Source organism: Phoxinus phoxinus (genome assembly GCF_949152265.1).
Source record: "Phoxinus phoxinus genome assembly, chromosome: 1".
Lineage (NCBI taxonomy): Eukaryota > Metazoa > Chordata > Actinopteri > Cypriniformes > Leuciscidae > Phoxinus > Phoxinus phoxinus.
In genome coordinates, this window is record NC_136876.1 from 23932750 (window position 1) to 23951913 (window position 19164).

General features: G+C 37.3%; 1 protein-coding gene across 2 annotated transcripts in view; it reads left to right on the plus strand.

Moving 5' to 3' along the window:
- The first annotated feature begins 4143 nt into the window (after positions 1-4143).
- The window catches only part of stat3 (signal transducer and activator of transcription 3 (acute-phase response factor)), a 39589-nt gene continuing 24568 nt past the window's right edge, over positions 4144-19164 (plus strand). Inside the window, exon 1 of one of the 2 annotated variants that reach the window (XM_079624069.1) lies at positions 4144-4429. The gene's annotated coding sequence lies outside the window, so the exon portion shown is untranslated. The remainder of the gene's footprint in view (positions 4430-19164) is intronic. The other variant, XM_079624072.1, reaches the window with a different exon arrangement.

Genomic DNA, 19164 nt, shown 5'->3' on the forward strand with positions numbered 1-19164 from the left:
TTGCGGTGTAATTGCTCTGGTGAGCATTAGTGAAAAGCTACACTGAAGATGATGGTGAACAAAGACTAAAGGGACTTTGTGGTAAAGCAGACACAGGCTAGGCCTACTGAGTGATAGTTCATACAGATACTGCACACACACACACCAATATCAAGATGTACCAGCAAGTAATCTGCAGTATCATGAGAACATCTTTCAAATTCAGTGTTAGGGCTTTGAAAAAGACATGAATATGTATGTGCAAATATAGGACAGGAAGACAGCAAAAGCCAAACTAAAGGCCAATTCACACTGCACCGACAGTCACCAGATTACAGTACGTCACTTCTCCAACATTCTAACGCCAAATCAGAATGTAACTATGATTATTATTTTCTGTAAAATAAAATAAAATGCTCTTTGAGTTGCTTAAAAAGTATAAACTGTCAATCATACAACAAAGGGCATGTTGTACATTGCGTACAAGATGTTCCTTAGCTTTTTCCCCTCAGTTTTGATCATGCTGATAATTTTGAGGCCTTAGAAATTTGCATAGCAAATATGATACAGTAGGCTTTAGCGTTAAAATGGTCAAATTAACAGACAATTCTAGCCTGAATATGGCTGGACACTGCAGTCAAATTGTAATTATTGTCAGCATCAACGCCCCTTAAAGGGATAGTTCACCCAAAAATGACAATTAGCCCATGATTTACTCACCCTCAAGTCATCCTAGGTGTATTTGGCATTCTTCTTTCAGACGAATACAATCTGAGTTGTATTAAAAAATGTCCTGGCTTTTCCAAGCTTTATAATGGGAGTTACTGGACGTTTCTGTTTTGAAGTCCATAAAAGTGCATCTATCCATCATAAAAGTGCATCTATCCATCATAAAAGTGCTCCACACGGCTTTGCGGGGGTTAATAAAGGCCTTCTGAAGCGAAGCCATGAGTTTGTGTAAGACAAATATTCATATTTACCACATTACAAAGTAAAATGGCCATACACAGTCTTACGCCTAAAGTGCAACCTGCGCAAGTTGTGATGTCGGAAGTAGCGTATAGCGCCATGGCGTAGCGTAAATATCAGCAGTACGTCGCATTACTCGCATAAGTTGTGTATGTTCTTTTGGCTGGAAGTTATTTTACTTTATAACCTTTTAAACATGGATTTTTTTTTCTTACACAAACACTTTAGGACTTTAGTCCCCACTTTAGGACTAAATAGGACTTTAAAAGCTTTGGGGGAAAAACACACAAAACAACTAAATTTTGATCAAGTCAGTTATGTAATATAATTTATATATAATATAATTTAGACCAGAGATTAAATACATTTTTACTCAAAGGTTTTAAAAGCATCCAAATACATTGTTATTAATGAAATGAACTACGCTAAAAGTAAAAGCTTGTTTTCGGAAGTTAGAAGAGCCATGTTTGGACAGAGATACTGCATGATGCATTAGATTTTTTTTAGATGTTGCTACACAGGCTGGTGTCTGCCCTGTTTTTGTCTTCGTTTCTCTCTCTCTTATCCCCTCATGTTCTCTCTGTGTCTTCTCTGCCCTTGGTGGTGTCATGTTGGTTGTAGAGGGAATACATTAAATAATCAATGAGAGGAATCTGATTAAGGAGAGTGCTTTTCCAAAAGGGAGGCAGAAGACAGCAGAACAAAATGAAGGCCACTTCAAGCTCTACATACATCACTGAATCAGATAAAATATCACTGAAACAGATAATAGTCTGTTTTGGAGATGTATCATAGATATATCTGTTGTAAAATTGCAGAAAAAGAAAAAGAAAAAGTCAATGTCAGTGATGTATGAGATGCATGGGTTGGTCACTGCACCACACAGTCATATAGCCTGTATACATACACACCACTGCACATCTGTGTTTTCCATCAGAGTCTCAGGGGAACAGATGGTTGTGTGTTTGCAGAGAACAAACAAGAACCTGAGCTGATGTTTATCTGGACTTTCTGGACTATAAGCTGTATGTGAACTACCAGGACAAACATGGATAGCACTAGGTGAGGCTTGTAATGACAGGGAGGATTGTGTGCATGTTTTTTTTTTTCCTCTTGTGTAAATAAATAAAATTATTGAACATGTGGGAAGCGCATATTTTGGTTATTAATCACATGTGTGACTTTCCGAATGACTTCACTTAAACATATTAACTGAAGTCAAACATGTAGGCCTAGATCTAAATGGAAAATTACATCATTCATATCTTGTTTCTGTTTGCATTCTGGCCTATTTTCATCTTTGAGACCATGAAATGTCTCTAATGCACATAGTCTACTACATATATCATTATAAAATATGCATATGCAGAAAATGGCAAATTGTTGTATCAGTTGTGCGGATAAAAGTGCAGAAATGCTTTAAATGTGCCAATGTGACATGCAGACGACATCAGTGCTGACAAGCATCAGTGCACATTACACTGATTGCATGATAGCATTATTTCATTGTTCTTTATTCCTCTTCCATCATATTTGTCATCGTCTGCAAAGGTTAATATAACATAACAAAAAATGACTTTGCATTTCCTAAAATAAAACTTGAGGAAGTGCTATATTCACTGAGCATCAGGCCTGTTTGAAGCAGGACTCTTGAGCCTCTTTAGATCTTTACATGCTAACAGATCTGTCCAAAAGTGCAGTCCTTGTATTTTGTTAAAGGAATGAAAATTCTGTCATTAGAGAAAGAGTGAAATTTTGCACATTATTCACTATATAGCCTATACTATTATATTTTTAACCCAAGTGATATTTTAACAAACAGAAACTAATAAAGTAAAAGCTTGAGTACATCATGAGACCTTTATTTCAGCATTAATGATGTGTAATTTCCAGAATCATATCTTAACACAGCATCACATATGAATTTTTTTGTTGTTGTTGTTGTCAGCAACAGTTTCTGTTTGAGACAGAACTGAGAGACCAGATGATGTGAAGGAAAAAAACTAGAGCCTATTGAACTTGGACCGGAACCACTGGACTGTAGAAAACATCCTCTGAAGTTTCCTTGGAAGCCATGTCCAGATGTCCTCTGACCTGGTAACACCCAGTTTTTATACTCCAATAAGGAAATATAGGAAGGGCCTATTTAATGAAACAATGCATATCCAATAATGGTACAAACACAAGGGACCTTATTTTATTGGGAACGTTTATTTTAAATCAACCACAACTGTTCATAACAACCAGAATTTGAAATGAACAGCAGAGTCACTCAGTCAAGATGTCAATGAAAGTTACCCAGAAAGTTAATTCAGTGTGGGTTTCCTTAGGGAATTCCAAAGGGGTTTCTAACACAGTTTTCTGAGTAAGAAATGACTGTGGTTAACATTACTTGACAATTGTTTGTTCTACAATAAATAAATCACAGAAAGTCACACCTGAAACATGAATTTTGAAACCATTGTGCAAAAAAAGAACACAAAATAAACTTAAAAAAAAAAAAATATATATATATATATATATATATATATATATATATATATATATATATATATATATATATATATATATATATTAAACATACACATTTATACATAAATAAAAAAATGATAATCTAAAATCCCATTATAAATTCCTAAGCTGTAAAAAGCTAATACTATTCCAGGTTTTAGGGCTACAAACGTCTCAATTTACAAATAGTCCAGTCAAGAACTTTTATTGAAATTTGTTTGCTAAGTCATATTGTTTCTGAAATAAACGCCTTTTTATATTGTGCCATTCTTACACTTAGGTTCTAAATATCGTTATTCTGTTAGGCTATGATAATTTTCTGTAAAAATTAATAAAATGCGCTTTAAGGTAGGCCTAATATTAATATAGTTTCGCTCTTGTGATTTGTGCTCACATTTTAACATACACTTTGTTATTAAAAAAGGAGGGGGTGGGGAATTGATTAGGGCAGAATCACGACAGTGGGCTACACTTTTCACATTCACTGAATTAAAAGTTGAGATGACGCAAGCACTGCCAGTAATTCAGATGACTTCCAGGCGCGCTGTTCTAGCAGCGCTCTCTCCCCCCGCCGTGCGGTGCTTCACAGCGGCGCGTCACGAGGGAGGACAGAGTTGTCGGAAGAGCCTGTCGAGCCAGGGCAATAAACCATATAAACACAGGGGCTCTCGAGCGCGCTGGCTCTATGACCCGCCTCTTTGTGTCATTCGAGTTCAGTGATTGGACATAATTCTGATCTCGTTCACGAGAGCGTCAAAGGCCTGTCAATCAAGGAGAAACTGGAAATGTGCAGCCCGTTTTCGCATAGTCCACTTTAGCTTGCGTGTTTGTAGTGACGGAAAAGTTGAAAATATATTTTTAAAACGGCGTATGATCTCTTAAACGGTAGTTATTAAAGTCAGTAACGTGTTGACTACGCTTATTTCGGCGGGGGACATTTTCTCAGAAACCTTGAGCGACACATAGAGGGGTAAGTTGCTTTTTAAGGCAGTGAAGTAACGCGTTTTGACGCAGTTCTGTGGCTGGTTTCTCTGTGAAGATGTGTTCTTCAGTTTCTGTGTCAGATTGTGTTCTGCAGTGTTGCTTTAGCTCAGGCTGTGCTGGTGTATCGATCACAATCCAAACCGCTAGAGAACGGGATATGCGCTCGTGACGGAAATAATGAACACATTGTTTCACATGAGCCGTTACATGAAGCTAGAAGAATGTAACTGTGACTTGACAAGGCAGTAGTAGTCCAGGGGCTACTTGGAGAACTTAGTTTCACAAACACGTCTTAGTATGCTGCCAAGTCCATAACCAAAACAAAGAGTTTAAAGAAACAAAGTTTTTTTGTTTTGTAACCTGATATTCTCCCCCATCTGTTTTGCTGTAGGCTATATCTTCATTTCCTCATAAATGCAGATTCTTGCTTATGGTATGGCACATTTATGGATGCCATGTTGTCAGTGGAGCCCACTCGCCTTGATCTCTTCTTCTCAGAGTCAGCCAGTAAAGCCTTATTTGTGTGCTTCTCAGCATTTACAATAGTGCTAAAGTGTAGCCTACTTATAGGACCCAATCGACAATGCTGAAATCACTTTGGACGAGGTAAATTAAGAAATCGATTAAATAAAGTCAGAAAGGGACAAGAGTAAAATAAATAGGCCTTAATACTCAGAGCCAGAGTCGATGCTTTACTGTAATGATTGTCATCATTTGTAGTATCATCAGTAGGCTAGCCTACTTGCATTTCTTAATTAGGCACTACAGAGAATAAATAGGGTGACGTAAACTAAGATGCATAATAAACGAAAGTGAAAATTAACGAAAAGAGACAAGGTTAAACAAAATACATATTTGAAATGATAAATGAAACGTAGGCCTATTGTTATTATTATTATTATTATTAATAGTCGCCTAAAAAAAAGTCTCTCGATTTCATTTCTCATTATTGTTGCTGTCAGTGGATTAGGCCAAATAAAATCAGCTTTTTATCCAGTCCTGGCATCTTTAATGCTTTAGTGTTTGGTTGGAAGGTTATATTCTTTTCTCACGCGCTGTCTCCAGGGGGATTCCCCACCTCTGCGCCATGACGTCACCTCTTCCAGTATATGGCCGAGGGAATCCTCGCTTATGCCTTTCATGGCTTTTACTCGCCAAATGAGTAGGCTACTATGACCGAAATTATTGATTGCGAGATTTGTTATATTATGTATAGCTATAAATGTGTATATATATGTGTGTGTATATATATATATATATATATATAATTATTTTACTTTATTATTTTTATATATGGTAATTTACCTTGGTATATATAACAGTCCTCATGAATGGTTTGGATACAACTTCTCATTTTTTATTTATTTCTATGTTCTACAGTTTAAAGTAACAGTAAAGGCACCAAACTACGGTATTATATAAATTCAATTATGGGAATGATGTAGTGACCACATCATTAACGTTAATCAAAACATTATATTTTTAAGCTTTTCCAAAGTATCTGCACACACTGGATATATTCCCTGAAAATGGTAGTTCACCTAAAGATAGAAGATATTTTCTAAAGAAGATATTTTGAAGAATGTTGGTAACCAAATAGTTGATGGAACCCATTGATTTACATTGTGTTTTTGTGTTTTTGCCCATACTGTAGAAACCAATGGGGACTATCAATCGTCTGTTTACCCATATTCCTCAAATCAAAATATCTAATTTTGTGTTCAACAGAATAAACTCATACAGGTTTGGAACAACTTGAGGGAGGGTAAATTATGACAGAATTTAGATTTTTGGGTGAACTGTCCCTTTAACTAACATCATGAGGTACATTTCCCATGTGTGGTGCACACTTGATGACTGCTTTACCTGTACTATCTGGCCCAAAACATTACAAATTGTTCTTAATTGTATAAGGTCACAAGAAACATGCTGTATATTTAGTCATATGTGTCCAAACTTTTGGTTTTACCGTCTGATAATATGATGGTATTACGTGGTACCGCATCACTTCCTCTCTACAAGGGTTGGAGTTTAATGATATTTACGTCATGTTTGCAATAATTAGTGCTCCATATCTTCATACTTTGTTTCTCTAGCCATGTGGATCTTCCTCTTTTGTTTAGAAAGTTCAATAGCAGGAAACCATACATTGACATTCCCAGAATTGTCTGTGTGACACCTCACCATTGATGTTTACCGTAATTGATATAACTATGTTTCTTAATAGTTTTCTCTTATCAGTTATGTCCATTAGGGTTTTATGTTACATCCTGATAAAGTAATGTTTTTATTGCATTATTGTAGTGTCATATCATCATGTGTATTATGTTGTTTTGTGTTTGTGTGCTGCCTGCAACCTCTAGGCCTAGTTCTTACTTCCGCTTGTGGAAAAGCTACTTGTGATGAACTTCATCATGTGGCTTTCTCTTTAACCCCTGTGTTTGTCAGCATTATAAACGTAAAATAATCAGATTTTAGTCATTTTAATGGAAACTTTAGTAAATAAGTTATGTTCACCATTAATGTAATGTGTATACAGCTGATGAAACATGCAGGTGTTTCTAACTGTAAATTTATGGTCAATATGTTTTATTTCTGTTATAATAGTACTAGATTATCATCTTCATGTGAGTACAAGTCTGTATCAGTTCTAATAAGTACGATTGGACGAGTAGATATCATCATCACCCTTACTTTGTCACTGACAAAGCAAGTTCCTCTATCTCGTGTTCTCACTTATAATGTGCTTCAGAGAAGGGTGTTGAGTTCGTTTTTCCAGGGACTCAGACCACAACATTAGACAACTTGTTCTTTTTTTTCTGGGTCCCTAATGACTAACACCATTATCACTGAGTACACTGATCTAATGAAGGCCATTTGTACCTTTTGCTAGTAGTGGAACGTCGTAATATTTCAAATTGATTTCTTATTTGCAGAATTTTCTTGTAGGTTTTATCATGCTATTTCTGTAGCTTTCTTATTTGCACCCACATACCCCAAAACAAGTTCTGCTTCTGCTCTTTGCCATAGTGCTTCCAGCATCTGTAATATTTGGTCATACTGCTGTATGAGATAAGTGCTCCTTCTGAGCCATTAGCATAACATATCTTCCAGGCATTATTATATTCCTAGTTTTCCAGTAGGTAAAGATGAAAGGGAAACTTCATTTCATTGGCATCACATTTGTTGTCACATTAGCAACAATCAAAACTAACTCTGGGGAAACTGTGGTTGAAGACACACCTTCACAGTTGAAGATATGTGGGTGGGGAGGTTGATTCATAGCAGTTATTGTTGGAACCATTGAGAGGTCTGTCAGGCAGCAGTTGTTTGTTGAACCTTTGAAGCTTTTTCCGTCAAGAAGGAAATTGTCCTTAAGAAAAACATGGAAGTCAGCCATACTTGCTTTAATAACACTCTAGATTGACTCCATATATACAGTATACAGTATGCGTATACAGGCAGGAGCCATCTTGGAAAACAGTCTCGACTAGTCGAGCCACGAACGTTGTGCTAAGTGAGCTGGTCGATAGGAATTACGTTTGTGAAATCTAACGTAGCATGGCGTTCGTGGCTCGACTAGTCGAGACTGTTTTCCAAGATGGCTCCTGCCTGTATACGCGATATGTACTGTCTTTATAAAGTAGCCTATCTTCTTATTAAACTGTCTGTACACTTACAAAGTTCTCAATGCTTCGGTTTGCATGTAGGGACCCTCATTATGCTACCATGTTAGTGTGAGGCTATTTTGAGCCTTGGTAGTGGTATTAACTAGGGGTGGGCGATATCTCGATATTTACGATATATCGATATATTTTTTAAACTCGATATGTATTTTGACATATCGTATATATCGATATATTTTTATATTTAATTCTGATTTCGCCACTTTGCTTGTTTGCTTTCTGTGCTGTGCTAAAGGCGGCCGCCTAAGCAACACACGCCTGCCGCCTTAACTACGTCGTCAAAACAATGTATATGAGCGATATCCGCCGTGTTACTCTGTCCTGTTTAAAGCTTAGATTCTCTGCCCGAGCCCGATATTTCCTGCCGCTATACTCGGGCCGGGCCCGTGATCTAGAGACGTGCGGCGCGGGACTAGATTTGATGGCCGAGTGCGAGCGCGGGGTAGTACCCCAGAGTGCAGTCTGTACGATGGGGCGGGGCGACACTTTGGGGCGGGGTTACACGTGTCGCTCCGACCACCCCCAATTTAATTGGCTTATTATACAGCAATCTTATTGGCCTAGACGATTCAAGCCTGAGCATGCGCATTCTTTATGTATTATTTTTGTGAATGATTTGTCCATATTAAAGAAATATTAAATGCTAACTCTAATCGTATATTATCGGTTTACCATGGTAATTTTAGTTAAGATCTATTGGCTAATGTTTTATTGTTAAGACACAGAATAGACAAAGTTTAAAAACGAACGCTTGGTGAAAGCACCAGTGTAGGCCTAACGTTAGAGCTGTTTTCATATTTCCATCAAACTCGGGATTTTACGCAAATTATGATAAATCGCTGTATTAAAGGAAAGACATCGGACAAACCCGAACGCAAACAGCTGATTTAAATTTTTAAATGTAGCCTACATTTTTTAAATTTTAAAAACGACCGTTTTTTGTTGATTTTTTTTAACGAGATTTGTTCTGCTTGCATTTTTTGGCACAAAGTGTAAATAAAATGTTTAATGGCAAACTCATATTTCCATGTTGTTTACCTGTTAAAATAGTTTCAAATATTAACACTGGCATAGGCTATAGCCTAACTATTAAAAAAAAAAAATCACCGCTGTAAATCTGTGCATATGCCTATAGCCTAACAGTAGCCTACTTCAAATAGTTAGGCTACTTATTTATACCTACTTATTTATACCTAGGGCCTACTTATTTAAATTGAGCACATAAATAATAATATTTGCTATAGATCAAAATAATAATATCTGTTTTAGTAGAATTTTTTCTCCCCTTTTCAGCACTGCAGGTTTTTAAATTCCCATTGTACGCAAAAAAGAAAAACAAAACAAAAAAAACAATGGCCAGGGCTTGTATTATTTGGTAGCCTATTATTGTCTTTTTTGTCACTTTCGGACCTGTGTCTTACTGAAATACAGTGAATTATATCATTATGTAGTGTAGCCTACAACCCCGAGTTTATTTTATTCACCAATTTAATGGAAAAATGAAGAAGCATAAATTAAGGATGTAAAATTACGCAGCCCTGCATGACATGCGGAAAATATTGTCTACTATCAGCTTAATAGGCTATCTCTCCTTGCAATGCTAGTAATTTAATGCAGTCATGATCATTGCTCACTTAAAGTGCCAATGATTTATCTGCTGGGTAAATTAATAAATATAATTTAGCTAAATCTAAAACATCGTAGCCTATATCAGCAACATATTTCTTTATATCGCCCAGCTCTAAAACTGCTCAATATCAATGCTTAGGCCTATATTACTTTTTGTAAAGCTGCTATAAAACGATGTGAATTGAGCGCTACACATTTTTTTGACTTGACTTCACTTGATATAGACCTAGGTATATCGTGGCCACGAATGAAAAATTCGTTCCCCAGATTTAGCAGCACGTATAGGCTATATTACACGGCGGTCTGCCTTTGAAGGGATTGTTTGTTGTACAGTAACTTAATTTTACTTATTAAGTCGTATTAACTGTAACTCGTATTAAGTTAATAAATACATTATTTAATTGATCGTCCCTGAAATCGCCATGCGTAGTAGCCTACGGCCAAACTGCGTAGAAGATCATTCATAAACTCGTACATAAAGGAATGCGCATGCTCATGCCTCAAGTGTCTACTCCAATAAGATTGCTGTATTATAAACCAATGAAATTGTTAGTGGGCGGAGCGACACGTGTCGCCCCGCCCCAAAGTGTCGCCCCGCCCCATCGTCCAGACTGCACTCTGGGGTTACTCAGCGCGGGCGGTAGCCTAATGCACTCACTCTGTGTGTGCGGGTGCGGGAGAATAAAACGATTAAATATAAATATCTACGAATAACACATAAAAAACTAATAAATTGTTATTCATCAAGAACAACTAAAACAAAATAGAAACGATTTACAGGCCAGAGTTTCTATTTGTAGCATCTTTGCAGCGTTGAGCAATGTAGCCAATCACAGACATGCGTGTTGATTTCTTGAACGCAATGGCCAATCAGAAGCATTTAAGATAGAAACCTCTCACCGCTCAAAACGGACTTTTTGTTCAGTGCTGAATTCTGCATGCTGGCAAATCCTCTGATTATAACAAACAAAGTGTAGACATTATGGAAGATTCATTGTGCAGTCATCAATGATAATAATGATGTATGAGATCGCGATGTCAGCTTTTTAGGAACTATTAAGGGAGCGCACTTTGCACGCATTCAGTCATGGCAAACCATGCACGCAGCCTGCTTGCTTTTATGTTAAATTAACAGTGGTTTGTGAATGTTAATGCTTTAATAACAAATGTATTATTTTGTTTATTTAAAAATAATTATCAGGATCATTTATGCTGATGTGTAGGCCTATATGGTGGCACGTAGGCTGTGACTTGAAGGTAGGCTATAACATGGAGGTAAAAAAAAACAAAAAACATTTATGACAAAACATTTTCTGCGGGAAACCCTACACTGCCTACCTTGAGTTGAGTTGTTTTATTTTTGAATGAAAAGGCAATATGTATTATTTCTTCCTTTATTTTACAGTTAAATTATTATTTTTGTATACAGGGATTTTTTTTTTTTAATGTTGCAGAAACTCTTTGTTCCTACATGAACTGCCTACCTCTTTGCACTTCAATAAAAAAAAGACTGTGTGGTATTTGGCATATTTGTTTTTGCAGTAGTTTTTGGGGGGTTATTTTTCCTGTAAAGATATTGAGATATATATCGTATATCGAGATATAGCAAAATATATCGAGATATATTTTTTGCCCCATATCGCCCAGCCCTAGTATTAACTAGCGATTTATTTTTACTTGTATTCGATGCCCCATATACTAGCGTTATAAGCTGTTTTTAGAGATAAAACTCTTTACATTCGATTATCATGAAAACGCATCCCCAGTCCAATAATTGGGGTGTAACCAAGATAACGTAAAACTTTTGAATGCAGGAAACTCTCTGAGTGAACCTATAGATGTGTAAATGTGAGAGTGTCTCTCTTAATGTGATGGATGTTCTTTCAGTCCGTTAATTAGCATACAGTATGGTTGTTATTATTATTGATAGGAATAAGTTAATAAGCTGAGAAGTTTCAACCATTCTAACTGGTCAGCATGTCAACCTGGCTGTTCAGCTGCCCTCATTAAATTGTAAAGCTTTGGTTGGTTTGTGCCAAATAAACGGAATAGTGTCGGCTACATGAAGACCAAGTGCAAGTTATTTCCAGTTTGTCAGTGTTTCTTTGTTTTATACTAAATATACATAGTGAGTATACACTGATTTCTTTTGTTTTGTTTTTTTGTACTGATGCCAAACTGCTGTGCTGGGTTTTCAGGTTTTTTTAAACCGGTTTTTCTACTATCAGTGTTAAAAACGATACAATTAATATTTATTAGAATTTTGCAAAGGAAAAACTTGCACTGCAGACAAGATCTTTGAGACAGTTTCTCAGTTGAGTTCTGTCATTTCTTTGAATTTCCTCCTACTCTCTTCTTTTAGGTGGATCTAAATTACATTTTATGTGATGTTTAAGAGCAGTCAGATATCTTTTTTGTGCAAACTTGATTTAAAGAGGCTCATAGGCCAATGTTAAAATGCCTTAATGCAAAAGTGTCCATTTGACTTGATGTAAGATGAAAGTCAGAATATGACATGCTTTTGCCACCTCAAAAGTGTATGATACATACTTTCTTCTCATTGTGATCATCATATTAAAGCCTCCATGTTTCGTTTGCTATGGCACAGGTTTTCAGTCTTGCATGCTTATGTGAAACCCCTGTTAGTTTCATCGAAAGGCAGGCAGCAGCTGTCAGCTTTTCCTGATATTACTTATTTATGCCCTGAGCTTGCTTTTCACCAGACTGTCTGGAGACCCGATTGACTCGTGCTTAAAACAACTCAAAGGTTGTTCATACTGCAACAGATAAACTTTTTTTCTAAACCTAATTTTTACAAATGGCCAAGTCAGACACGGTTCACATCCTGGATGGTGAAATATGACTGATTAGATAGAGGTCAGATTCCATCAGCTGTTTTACAAACTAACTAAAAATAATTTAATTTCAGATAATTTAAAGCTGAAGTCGGCAAGATTTTTTTGATCATATTCACTGAAACCAGCACTATGCTCCGACAGAACAACATAAATCAGCCGGTTTTAGAAAAAAGTCCCGCGCTTCTACCTCCACCTAGAGCCTGTTATTTGTTTTGCAAAAATCCACCACTCCCGGTTCTTCTTGTCCAATCAGCGCAGGGCTGTGTGAGATCTGACTGTCAATCACAGTTTGTGCGCACACCACAGATCCCTCCTCGCGCACGTTACAATATCACATGCACACGCCTGAAGTTCGCAGGTGTGTTGAATTGTACGAAGCGTGACGGTGGAGAGAAAAAGTGCACATGCACTGACGAGCTCGAACTCGATGGGAGGCTGCTCGGTGGTAGTGGGGGAGGGGCATGAGAGTTGTAAACATTCAAAATTCAAAAAGTCCCCTCAATCCCCTTAAATATTTGGACCATATTGCAAATAGTCAAGATGACTGTCCACATTATTACAGATGTAACAGTTTCATACTGCATTCATTTTTCAGATTATTTACATATCCCATGCACAATTGTAAGGAACCAGGAACTTTCAATTCTACAGATTTCCTTATGCTGACTTTAGTTTATGATTTCTTCAGACTTTGACATATATGTCTTTCATCATGTTTATGATCCTGGGATCCATTCCAACTTGGCCAGTAAACATGATTCTGTTTCCAGCAGAAGTGATAAACCGCAGTCAGACAAACATTCAGGAGAAATCAAAAGGGAAATTACTTTGGATTAAAGTTGGTTAAAGGGCCCGACAGTAAGGATGGTCCGAATGAGTGTTTTGGGCCAGTTGACTGAACAATCACTTTCATTGATCTGGTACAACCTTTTTTTTTATGCCTTGCAAACTTAACGTTTGGTTTTCTGTTTTGTATTCTACAATGCTGTTGCAAATTCTGCTGATTTGTCACCAAGATAATGTTATCTAGGCCTAACTGGCTAACAGACAAGGTTTTGTCGAAATTGCAAAAAGACTCGATCGTGATGGTTTTGAAAGCATCAGTAAGAATGTGTTAAAATACAAACCAATTAGTAATGTTTTGTATTATATTCCATTGTTTTTCAGCAAAATTATTTTTATGGATTTATGATGTTACATTACAGCTATATTGTTTTACAGCTTTACTTTTTTTTTAAACAAAATACATTTGTAGAGAATTTTTTATTTATTTGATAAAGTATACATATATCTAGCAAAGATAAATGACATTGCTAAAAATAAACAGTGATCATTTTTATTCTGGTGGGGCCAGTAAAAATGTTGGCTGGGCAACATTTAAATTAAATGCAATAAACTTAACGCAGTACAGCAGCTTTTATATGTCGCAAAGTTCCTTCCTACTTTTGTAGATTTCATGACTATGGATATTTGCTAAAATGCTGTGTGTTCAAACCTTGTAAGGGGTGCTACAGTATAGGCCTATGCTAATGAGGAAGGGACCTAAACTTAGGTTAAGCCCAAAGTATACTGTTCGTTAAAGGGGACCAATTATGCTCCTTTTTACAAGATGTAATAGAAGTCTCAGGTGTCTCCAGAATGTGTTTCAGCTCAAAATACCCTACAGATCATTTATTATAGCATGCCCTAAATGCCTCTATATGGGTGGGAACAAAAACACGCTGTTGGCAACCAACATCACTCGTGTTACTGAAATGTGTTGATGTGCTGGCCTTTGCAAATAAACATTCCACTCTTAGTACAAGTCTCTTATCTATACAGAAAACGTACAGAGTTTGAATTGTGCATAATAGATTGAATGAATTATACGGTGAGCGTTTTTTTGGTTCAAAGTAACGACATCGATTTGTGCAATGTGTTAAAAAGCACATTCAGAAAGGCTGGATACTTGGATCACAAACAGTTGGTACAGACCCATCTTTGGCTGCGTTTACACTTGGCATTAACATGCGACCTGTATCTGGATGTTGTCCACATACACATTGAAAAGACAAGTGTAAACACGCTTCTGATCGGAATGTTATCCGATCAGCGTGTGCAGTTTCGGAGGTAGTCGAGGACGCATTGTGATCGGATCTCAGTGTAATGTAAACGCAATCCAGCCATCGTGTCTGCATTCACAGGTGGACGTCATATAAATCCCTGCCTAGTCTCCCCACGTGCTGTCAGAAAATAATGCCCAGACGCAGTTTAGACAATAAACTAAATTTATTTGAACCTTACAATAAACCTCAATAATTAAAACAGTTTGTCTTGTTTTCCTCTCCAGTTAACCTACGTTGAGGACGATTTCTTTGGAGATATTTTTCTTTTCCTTTTTATTTATCTTTGTTGTTTCTTTGTTGTCTTTATTTACGGTGTTGTTCATTTAGGCTACGTTTACATGTGGCCGGTTATTTTCATAAACGGACATTTCACCCTCTCCGTTTTCAGAAAAGTGTTCGTTTACACGAACCCGTGTATATGCCGTCAAGAGCATGCCAAACCTATAGGTGGCAGTGTAACGAGAAGCTCAAGCCCACGTTAGCCAATCAGAATCCCGAAAATATAGGTCGCACTTTTGACGCAGTGCAAGTTCTGTCGCATACTGTGACGCTGACTGCCTAAAACTCAGTTTTTCTCAGTTTACATGCAAACGTGCAAACGGAGTTTTCCAAAATCTCCGCTCTGGTCGGAGTTTTTAGAAAGAATCGTTTTCAGAGGAGAATTCTCCGTTTGCGTGTAAACGAGGGGCACAACCAAAGGGAAATGTCTCCGTTTTTCAAAATAACCATGTACGTGTAAACGGGGCCTATGTCTGTTCCCCTGTCCTGTAGACTTGATTGCGTTATTGGATTAATTGAGTGTAGATGGCCTCATTAGGCTAATTGAATGCTGTCTGATTATGGGTGGAACTTAACTTACAATTTGGTGTCACTTGCATTCTCTGTGTTACCTTGCCCTGAGGAAGACCACTTGTTGGTCGAAACATGTTGGCTCGTGTAATTTTTATTATGATTTAAGCCATATTTAATAAAGGCTTTTTAACTTCCTTCTCTTCATCTTTATTTTGACTGAGTGCCTGGGACCTGCTTTTTGTTCCTGTTATTTTTTTCCCTACCCCAAGAGCAACTATCACGGACTTCTTAACTTTACCTGAGCGCCGGGTTGAATCTCTCATAATTAAAACAGTTTATTTAGACTTACATGATACTGTGTGTCATTTTTCATTTTAATTGTGCAACATTATCTGAACGAGGCGATCGCCTGTACAATCACAGCTGTGAGTCATGAGATCCTAACTGTACGTTCACACCGCCGCTGGCGAGAGCGGCAAAATTCGCTCTCGCCACCCTGCCATCGACGCCGTGAGATTCGGGGACTCTCTGACGCTCTGACGTAGATTTTAGAATGCGTGATTTTTTTTAAAAACTGTATTTAAAGGAGCCGCAAATCAAATAAGAACTGAATATAAATCAGTATCCTATTTTGTGCAGACTGGCCACCCGTAGGGTATAAGTTAACCTTATGATATATTTTAAATGTGAAAGTAACAAAATGACAGATTGAAAGAACTTAACAATTATAGACAAAACAAATATATGTGTTCTGGCAGAACTGACTGCTTTCATTTTAAAATATGTAAGAAATATGTTGTACTTCAAAATGAGATAACTATGATTATAACAGCTGATAATTATATCTAATGAAATTTGGCGGGCTAAAGTAGGCTATTGTACAGCATCAGTAAATTGCCATATCATAGTTGCTCAGTTAATTATGTAGAGACAAAAACTGATCTTGTAAAAATCGTAAAATTAACTTTACTGACTGATTTGCATAAACAACTGTTTTGCGTGATATGGCGCTAAAGTTATCATGCAAGATAACTATATATTTTTTGAAAATATATAACAACGTTAATGCCAATCATCAACTCACCAGAAACACCAACAATTTCAGACACTTTTTTCCATGCGTCGTTCTTTTTATTAATGTCCCTGTATGTAAACAGGGACAAGTCGTACAATAAAGGGAAACCCGCAACAGAAATGATTAACTTTTCCTCCATTTTGCTTAGGAACTAATGTGGTCGGAACCAAAGTTTACAGGATTGTGTTGTCTGGTATCCTCTCAGGCGGAGGACTTCTACATTCCGATTGGTTGCCGCTGGTTCCCGCCGAACCGCGTCATAGCTTATTACCATAAAGTTGACTTGATTTCAACTCTTCTCGCCGCTCTCGCCGTCCAAGACGCGCCGCGCCGCTCTCGCCGGAGCTCGCCGCCGGCTCTCATTGAAAATGAATGGCTTCTGGCCACTTTGACGCTCTCGCCGCCTGCGGTGTGAACGTACAGTAATGAAGAGTGTGCGCTGCTTTGCCAGAGAAACAATAGGAATAAACTTTTTTTTATGTTTTAAATGTTGAATGTTTTTATTGTTTCAGCATGGTTATTAATCTCCCATATAGTTATTGCACGCTATAACCTTAAACCCCGATGATCGATGATGTGACTTAACCATGGTTATTTTTGTATGATCAACTCTTTTTTTTGTATGGAAATATTCCTTCATTCAAAAAACGTAATTTGATTTAAGGATGGAGATTGCACAGGAAAGTTGAGTAAGTGAGTGAAAGCAATTGGGACATTGCTTAATTTGTATAATCTTTACTCTTATTGGTGTCGTGCTACAGACCTAGCCTAATTTAAATATTATGCAGGAAACAGAAATCCGATCGGTTATCCAGATACAGAGGCTACTTAGCCTAATATGAACAAATGTAAACGCACGGTGTCCTGGCTAATGATCCGATATGCTTGATCGGATCATGGTTGATTGCATGTCAATGCAAAGTGTAAACGCAGCCTTTGAGAAGCAACTTTTGTGCAAATCAAGTGTTGATCTGATCCTCGTTAACAAGCAGACCAGTGTCCAAATGATACAAAGTCACTCAAACAAATACGAATTAGACTTACATTTATGTTCAAATACCATGTAAAAGTGAATTTTGCATAATAGGTCCGCTTTTAATTTCATCATCCGCTTTGAATGCGCATGAGCCTAAAATTGTTTTGAACTAATTAGTTGGTCCACAAGGTCTGAAGTCACTTCTAGAGAGGAATAGCGCAGAGACTAGACCTAGATTTTGTTGCACGCATATGCTAAACATTTGCATCAAAACCAAAGTATACTTTGGGTTAGCCTATTATCCCAGTAGACCGACTGGAAATATACTGTATGGCACTTTGGATAAAAGTTGCATTGTCCTGTCTCTTGGAAATAGGGCTTCTTTAAGTGTGTTCTTTAATGAGTGTTTGTATATTGTATTGTAGGTAAATCACAATTGCTTATCTACCTCCTTTTGAATGTTTTGATTTGATCCTGTGCCAAGTGTTACGGTAAATTCAGACGTGGACATTTTTCGAAATAACATAAAATCAATGTCATTCACTGGAAACAGCAGGAAATGCCACTTAACTAAACTGTGCATCTCTTCACATATACCCCGTAAGTTTGAATGAATGTGTTGTAGGAGGCAGGTAGGAGGTGAGAGACATTGTTAAAGACAGAGATCGAATGACAGCTCGCTCCTTCCTCAACCTCCACGGAAATGGAAAGGAGGCTAAGTTCAAAGCCAGGTCTGGGTCTTTTAATATTGTCTGAATATTGGCCTCATCTGTGAGTGTTACATCATTTGATCTCTAAAATGCTATTGCATTATATAAACAAGTGGCTTATTCATTCAGTATAAAGTCCTGCAGTAATGGCATATATTTGTAGCATCACCCTGGTTCCCTCGACAAAAAACCAATAAGATTTTTCCATTGGCATTTGGATAATTGCAGAAAATAAGCTCTGTGACCCGACCACCAAAAGTTTATGATTCTTGCTTGTTTTGTTCCTCATGATGTTCTTTATAATGGAACACAACTTTGATGTATTTTAAAGCTTAAATGCAATGGCCAGAATTTAAAAGCTACATGTAGGCTAAACAAACTACATCATGATCGCATGACTGGCTTCACTCTCTTAATTCTATCGAACCCTGGTGCATTTGCTCTCATGTTGTCATTGGAAACATGCACGGTGCATGAAAAAAAACAGGTCACGAGTCAATATATTGTTTTTTAAATTAATTTGGTGCTAATATGCACAGCAGAGTGACGCAGAAACACTTGCGTCTGTAGGCTACGTGCGTCACATGAATGTGGCTTTCTGCTGCTTGGAAACAGACTCTTTTTAGGAGACAGCTGATTGTGAGCCATTCATTTGCAGCTAGTGATTGCACTCAGTGTGCGCGGTTACGCTTCACGCTCACTCTTGCTTGTATCCAAGGTCGATCATCACTGTCATCCCTTACATGTTTTTTGTTGAACTAATGATGTTGTCATCAGCTAAAAAGTCTACCTTATTTTACTTCCTGAACAAGTGCTCACCCGAATATGAGATTCTTTCACATCACGTGAATCGCGCCTCAGTTCCAATGCAACCAAACTCAGACCACCTC